Source organism: Canis aureus, chromosome 13, assembly GCF_053574225.1.
Source record: "Canis aureus isolate CA01 chromosome 13, VMU_Caureus_v.1.0, whole genome shotgun sequence".
Taxonomy (NCBI): domain Eukaryota; kingdom Metazoa; phylum Chordata; class Mammalia; order Carnivora; family Canidae; genus Canis; species Canis aureus.
This window is the reverse complement of record NC_135623.1, coordinates 70,447,836-70,454,137: the sequence shown is the minus strand read 5'-3', so window position 1 is coordinate 70,454,137 and position 6,302 is coordinate 70,447,836. Positions and strand designations below refer to the sequence as shown.

Sequence of the window (6,302 nt, the reverse complement as noted above, 5' to 3'; positions counted from 1 at the left end):
AAATCACAAAGGGTTAGTAATGTTGGGTATGGAGACGGCCTGATGTCTTCTTCTTGGACTCTTTTTTTTTTTTAATAATAAATTTATTTTTTATTGGTGTTCAATTTGCCAACATGCAGAATAACACCCAGTGCTCATCCCCTCAAGTGCCCCCCTCAGTGCCCGTCACCCCGTCACCCCCACCCCCCACCCACCTCCCCTTCCACCGCCCCTAGTTCGTTTCCCAGAGTTGGAGTCTCTCATGGTCTATCTCCCTCTCTGATATTTCCTACCCATTTCTTCTCCCTTCCTCTCTATTCCCTTTCACTATTTTTTATATTCCCCAAATGAATGAGAACATATAATGTTTGTCCTTCTCCGACTGACTTATTTCACTCAGCATCATACCCTCCAGGTCCATGCGCGTTGAAGCAAATGGCGGGTATTTGTCATTTCGGTGTCCATCGAAAGATGAATGGGTAAAGAAAATGTGGTTTGTGTACACAATTCCTCTCGGACTCTTCAGTAGCGGTGGCGTATGCAGTTATCCTAAGGTTGAGAAAGAATCGAAAAAGAGACGGCCTTTAATCAGAAAGAACTTGAGGACACTGGGTGTTATACTACGTGTTGGCAAATACAATTCCAATAAAATGTCTAAAAAATTAAAAAAAAAAGAACCTGCGAATATAAAGCGCTGTAGGGTTGTAACCACCATCGTAAAACATTGTGAAAGGCCTGGGGGTAGAAATAAGGGGTATCGGCTGTGTTTGTGAACAGTTTCGTAGGGCGTAGGCTTGGCCGTTTTCCTCCGTAGCCAGAAACAAACACATTTTTAAAAATTGTCCCAGATTATTCCGCTGCAAGCCCAGGTGTGGAGGAAAATCAAGAAGTTCAAGCAGCTGCGCATGCGAGTTATGGGGAGTCGAAGGGTTTGCTTGCAGGGTCGTCCTGATAAGACAGAAAATCAGGGGTCCCAAGGGAAGGGCCTGAGAAATAGACACGGGGCTCGTGTGACCATCAAGGTTCGGAGCGGAGTCCAGGGTGTGCAAGGGAGCCTGTGGCAGCGGGTCGCTGCCGGCGAAGGCAAACCAGAGGCTCCGAGTGTCGTCCGGGGAGGCGGGTGGAGGGTCAGCCTGGCCGGCCGCGGCTCGCTCAGTGCTCAGCTGGCACAACGGACGTCCACGGAGGTAAAGGCCATCCTGAGGTTGGCGCTCGCTCGGGCCCGTGACCCAGAGGCCAAGGCGGGACCTTCGTCTCCTGGCGACAGGCCTTCGGCCTGACCCTGAACAATCTGTCGGGGACCTGCCCACCGGAGGCCGCCTAGGCCGGCCGGGCGCCCCGCTCCTGGGCTCACCGGCTGCATCGAGGCCTTCTTCGTCTCATCTATAAAATGACAAAAATAATAGCAGGTGGCCCGCGAGGCTGCTGGGAGCATGAGCAGGAGGATAAGTAGGAGGATGTCAGCGTCCCCGTCCCGCCAGCTCGCCGCGGCCTCCCGCAGCAACAGCCTCTCCCCCAGCTCCTGGCAGCCGTGCCCTGCTCCCCCCCCCAGCCCCTTACCCTCCTCGTCCTCCGCACTGTAAGGTGCTGCAGGAGAGGAGGACAACCTCAGCCCCCTGCCCCTTCCCCACCAGCCTCTCCTGCTACCTGTGCAGCCCCAGGGCCCCTCCCACGTGCACCACACCCCGAGCCCGGCCCGGCGTCTCTAAGGAGCCCCCCCCCCCCACGTGATTTAGGGTCAGATGCCCCAGGTTGCTCGGGCTCACTTTCCTCTAGTTTCTGGCCAAACTCCAAAGGCTGCGTGATCCTTGTCGCTGCCTCTTTAGGCTCAGAGTGACGGGGACGATGACAGCCTCCTGAGCTGTCAGCAGCACTCAGGAAATGAAACTCAGACGCCCGACAGGAGAAAGGAAACCAAAACTCCCTTCCCGGGCATAAAGGCGGGGCTGCCCGGCTCCTCCGCCCTCGCTCCCTGCCGGCCACCCCACAGGGGCCCAGCAGCTCCGGGCGGCAGGTAAGACCCAGGCTCCGGGCCCAGGCCGGTGCCTCCCTGCGCCGTCTGGCTGCTCCCCAGGATGACGGGGGCACTCGGGGGAGACTCAGGGTGCAGGTGTCCCCAGGGCCCAGGATGACAGGGGGAGTCGGGGGAGACTCAGGGTGCAGGTGTCCCCAGGGCCCAGGACGACAGGGGGAGTCGGGGGAGACTCAGGGTGCAGGTGTCCCCTGCAGGGGCTCAGGACGACAGGGGGACTCACTCGAGGCTGCGGGCGCCCCTGGACGTGCTGGGCTCGCCTGCCCTGGGCTGGGGGCGCCCCCGTCACAGCGGGGGCCTGGTCCGATCCTGGAGCGAGGCCAGGTGAGGGGGGACAGGCAGGCCTGTGGCGACGCGTCTGCTTGGTGTTAGGGAAGCCCCAGGATCAGCAGGTCAGGGTCCTGCCGGGGGCGCAGTGCTGGGGACCTGGGCCCGAGGGCACCTGGATGTGACCCCCCGCCCCGGGGTCCCCCCTTGAGGCAGCTTCCCAGCCTCCAGCCCCGGAGCGTGGCTGCAAACCTGCAGAATCCGAATCCGCATGTGACTGGTCAGGGGGTGCTCCTCGTGCGTTCGGGTGCTCGGGCGGTAGGTTTGCTCCTGGTGCAGCAGGGACGGGACTGTGCTTGTGCTCAAGGGACATGCGTGGCTTTTCCACTGCTGCGTAACCATCGCACACTTAGGGGATCCCGGGGGCTCAGGGGGGGAGCGCCACCTGCAGCCCAGGCCGTGACCCCAGGTCCCCGGATCGAGTCCGCCTCGGGCTCCCTGCGTGGGGCCTGCTGCTCCCTCGGCCTGGGCCTCTGCCTCTCTCTCTCTGGGTCTCTCATGAATAAATGAATAAAATCTTAAAAAAAAAAAAATCACAAATTTAGTGGCATAAATCAATAAAAATGAATTAGTTTACAAGTTTCTGTAAGTGGGAAGTCGAGGCACTGTCTCCTTAGGCTGGAGCTTAAACAAGTGGCCTCACCCCAGGAGCCTCAGGCTGCACCCTGCCCACCCTCCGGGGGACATTCAGGGCTGGGGGCCTGGGGACTGGGGGCCTGGGAGACCGGGGGCCTGGGGGCCTGGGGGAATGAGGCCTGGGGCTGGAGGACTGGGGGTCTGGGGGCCTAGGGCTGGGGGGCCTGGGGGGCCTGGGGGGCTGGGGGGCTGGGGCTGGGGGTCTTGGGCCTGAGGGCCTGGAGGCCTGAGGCCTGGGGGTCTGGGGGGCTGGGAGCCTGGGGCCTGGGGCCTGGGGGGCTGGGGCCTGGGGACTGGGGGGCTGGGAGCCTGGGGGGCTGGGGACTGGGATGCTGGGGGGCTGGGGGGCTGGGGCCTGGAGCCCGGGGGACTGGGAGCCTGGGGACTGGGGGGTTGGGGGGCTGAGGGCCTGGGGGCCTGGGGGCCTGGGAGCCTGGGGGCCTGAGGTGCTGGGGGACTGGGAGCCTGGGGACTGGGGGGTTGGGGAGCTGGGGGCCTGGGGGCCTGGGGGCCTGGGGACTGGGGTTTGGGAGGCTGGGGGCCTGGGGCCTGGGGACTGGGGGCCTGGGAGCCTGGGGGCCTGGGGGGCTGGGGGCCTGGGGGGCTGGGGACTGGGATGCTGGGGGGCTGGGGGGTTGGGGCCTGGAGCCTGGAGCCTGGGGGACTGGGAGCCTGGGGACTGGGGGGTTGGGGGGCTGGGGGCCTGGGGGCCTGGGGGCCTGGGAGCCTGGGGGCCTGAGGTGCTGGGGGACTGGGAGCCTGGGGACTGGGGGGTTGGGGGGCTGGGGGCCTGGGGGCCTGGGGACTGGGGTTTGGGAGGCTGGGGGCCTGGGGCCTGGGGACTGGGGGCCTGGGATCCTGGGGGCCTGGGGTGCTGGGGGCCTGGGGGCCTGGGGTGCTGGGGGCCTAGGGGGCTGGGGCCTGGGGACTGGGATGCTGGGGGCCTGGGGGCCTGGGGACTGGGGGGCTGGGAGGCTGGGAGCCTTTTTTTTTTTATAGTGATATATTTGATTTTATTAACACATAATCACACTCTTAAAACATCTTATTGTAACATTCGAGGTGTATTTGATTTTGCCATTCCCAAATATTATTCATTCATTCACTCACTCAGCAAGTATTCACTGCATGCTATAAACACACAAGGGTGGGTGCTAGACTTTTTCCATAACTGGCCCTAACTGGATCATGAAGCCTTTCAGAGCAGGGATACTGCACCTTCCTCCTATTTTATCCCAAGCCTCAGCCTGTAGCAGACATTCAACCAATGCAACAAACATATATCACGTAAATGAAAAGTGGGAGGCACTATGCTTGCTGTGCATAACCAAATAATAAAATATTTATTTCTATGTCTTGTTCATCTTTAAACTCAAAATTTAAGAACACGAATGCCTGGGGACTGGGGGGCCAGGGGGCTGGGGGGCTGGGGCCCGAGGGCCTGGGAGCCTGAGTCCTGGGGGGCTGGGCGGCTGGGAGCCTGGGGGGCTAGAGCCTGGGGGACTGGGGGGCTGGGGGTCTGGGGCCCGAGGGCCTGGGCACCTGAGACCTGGGGGGCTGGAGGGCTGGGGGCATGGGGGACTGGGGGCCTGAGGCCTGGGGGCTGGGGGCCTGGAGGTTGGGGCCAGGGGCCCTGGGGTCTAGGTGCCGGGGGTCGGGGGGCCGGGGGTCGGGGGTGGGGGTGTCAAGAATTCCGTCCATTGCTGCTCAGCTCTTCTCCAGATGCACTTTAGGAATTTGAGCCTTTCTGTCCAGTGGTGCCTCCACTCCCTCGGCCTTTTTCCCTAAATTGGGCGGTCCCAGCCGTAATAATCTCTGATTTCTCTTTTTTACCCTTCTCTTCTTCCTTTTAAAGATTGTTTAACCCAGAATCCAAGTAAGGTTCTGGCACTACTACGATGGGATGATATAGCTTTCAATTTGTCACAATCTCTTTCATCTTCTTGTAATTTGTTAATAAATTGAGGTTATTTCCCTTCCTTTCCTTTGCCTTCCCTTCCCCCCGCTTCTTTTTTTTTTTTGTCTCGTAGAGATTCTAGTCTTACTGGTGTCATTTAACACGTCCTCTCTCTTATAAATGTCAATGAATTATTGCTGCTAGAGTTTTGATTAAACAAGTTAAAATTTTTTTCTTTTCTTTGGAAAATTTCAACAATGGTGCAGTTCCACATGACGGTAGATATTTACCTGTATTTTCGTTGCTATCCCCTAAAAATAACAAGATCTATTAATTCATCAGAAGTTGTAATATAAATATAAATGAAGTTTCCCCATTTATGTTATTGGATCCCCCATGGTTCTGTACCTATGTGAGGAAGGCAATTGAACTTCTTGATTCCAGAAATCCTTCACTTTTGATATATTATCTTTAGATACTGTCTCTGGACTTCCTGGTATGAAAAACAAGGAACTTAATATACACTTTTCTACTATTCGTCCCTTTCTGAACCTCCCAATTTGGTTAAGTATAGTGGTTTTATATTGTCAGGGTTTATCATAGTTTACGGTATTTTAAGACTTAACTCTTGTGATTTGTTTCTAGTTGAATAAAAAAAATGGAAAGCCAAGTAAACAAGTCACAAAATTATTTACTTTGTTATTCATTGTAGAAGAAATTTATGTTTGGCTTGAAATGTGGTTCTTTATTATTAAGACTGCTGTTTGAAATTGATGCTTTTGTAAATTCAAAGTATCATGGATCCTCCCATTTTTCTTTAGAGCTTCCTTTAATTTTTCTGGATCATATGACGTTTCACTGTTTCTTGGTTGTCCTATGCTTGATCTTCCCCTCCCCCCCTAATTTTCTGTTTTATCTCTTTAAAATAAAATTATCAGTTAGGATACGTGGTTGGTGAAAATCTGACTTCTTAAATGTCTGGTGATATGGTCTTTCGTCCCTCTTAATGGATTGAATGACTAGGTACAGAATTTGAAGTTCAAAATATTTTCCCCTGGGAACTTTGAAAACACTGTTTTCTTTTATCAAAATATCCAGTGATGGTTTTCATTTTATGCAGTTCTGTGTGCCAGGTACTATTTTAATCAATTTGTATACATCAGCTCATACACTTAAATAGCCTAAAAACACAACCAAAAAAAAAAAAAAAAAAACCAAAAAACACAACGAAAAGAGCGTATCATCATTGTCTGTCCCAATTTTATAAATAAGGGGACTGAGATACAGAGAGAGTCAATAGTTTGCCCGAGATCACTAGGCTACAGTACGTCTCAGAACTTGGCCAATAGTGCTCATGCTTAGACACCTTACACCTTACGCCTCTCTGACTTACCATTTCTTTATAACATATCTCCATTTTTTTGCTCTTAG

The 6,302-nt window shown here is 55.1% G+C and overlaps 1 protein-coding gene across 4 annotated transcripts in view; it reads left to right on the top strand.

Annotated features, from left to right (window-relative positions):
- The first annotated feature begins 1,838 nt into the window (after positions 1-1,838).
- The window catches only part of DDX60 (DExD/H-box helicase 60), a 92,746-nt gene continuing 88,282 nt past the window's right edge, over positions 1,839-6,302 (top strand). For 3 of the 4 annotated variants that reach the window (XM_077846583.1, XM_077846581.1, XM_077846580.1), the window contains exon 1: positions 1,839-1,993. The gene's annotated coding sequence lies outside the window, so the exon portion shown is untranslated. The remainder of the gene's footprint in view (positions 1,994-6,302) is intronic. The other variant, XM_077846582.1, reaches the window with a different exon arrangement.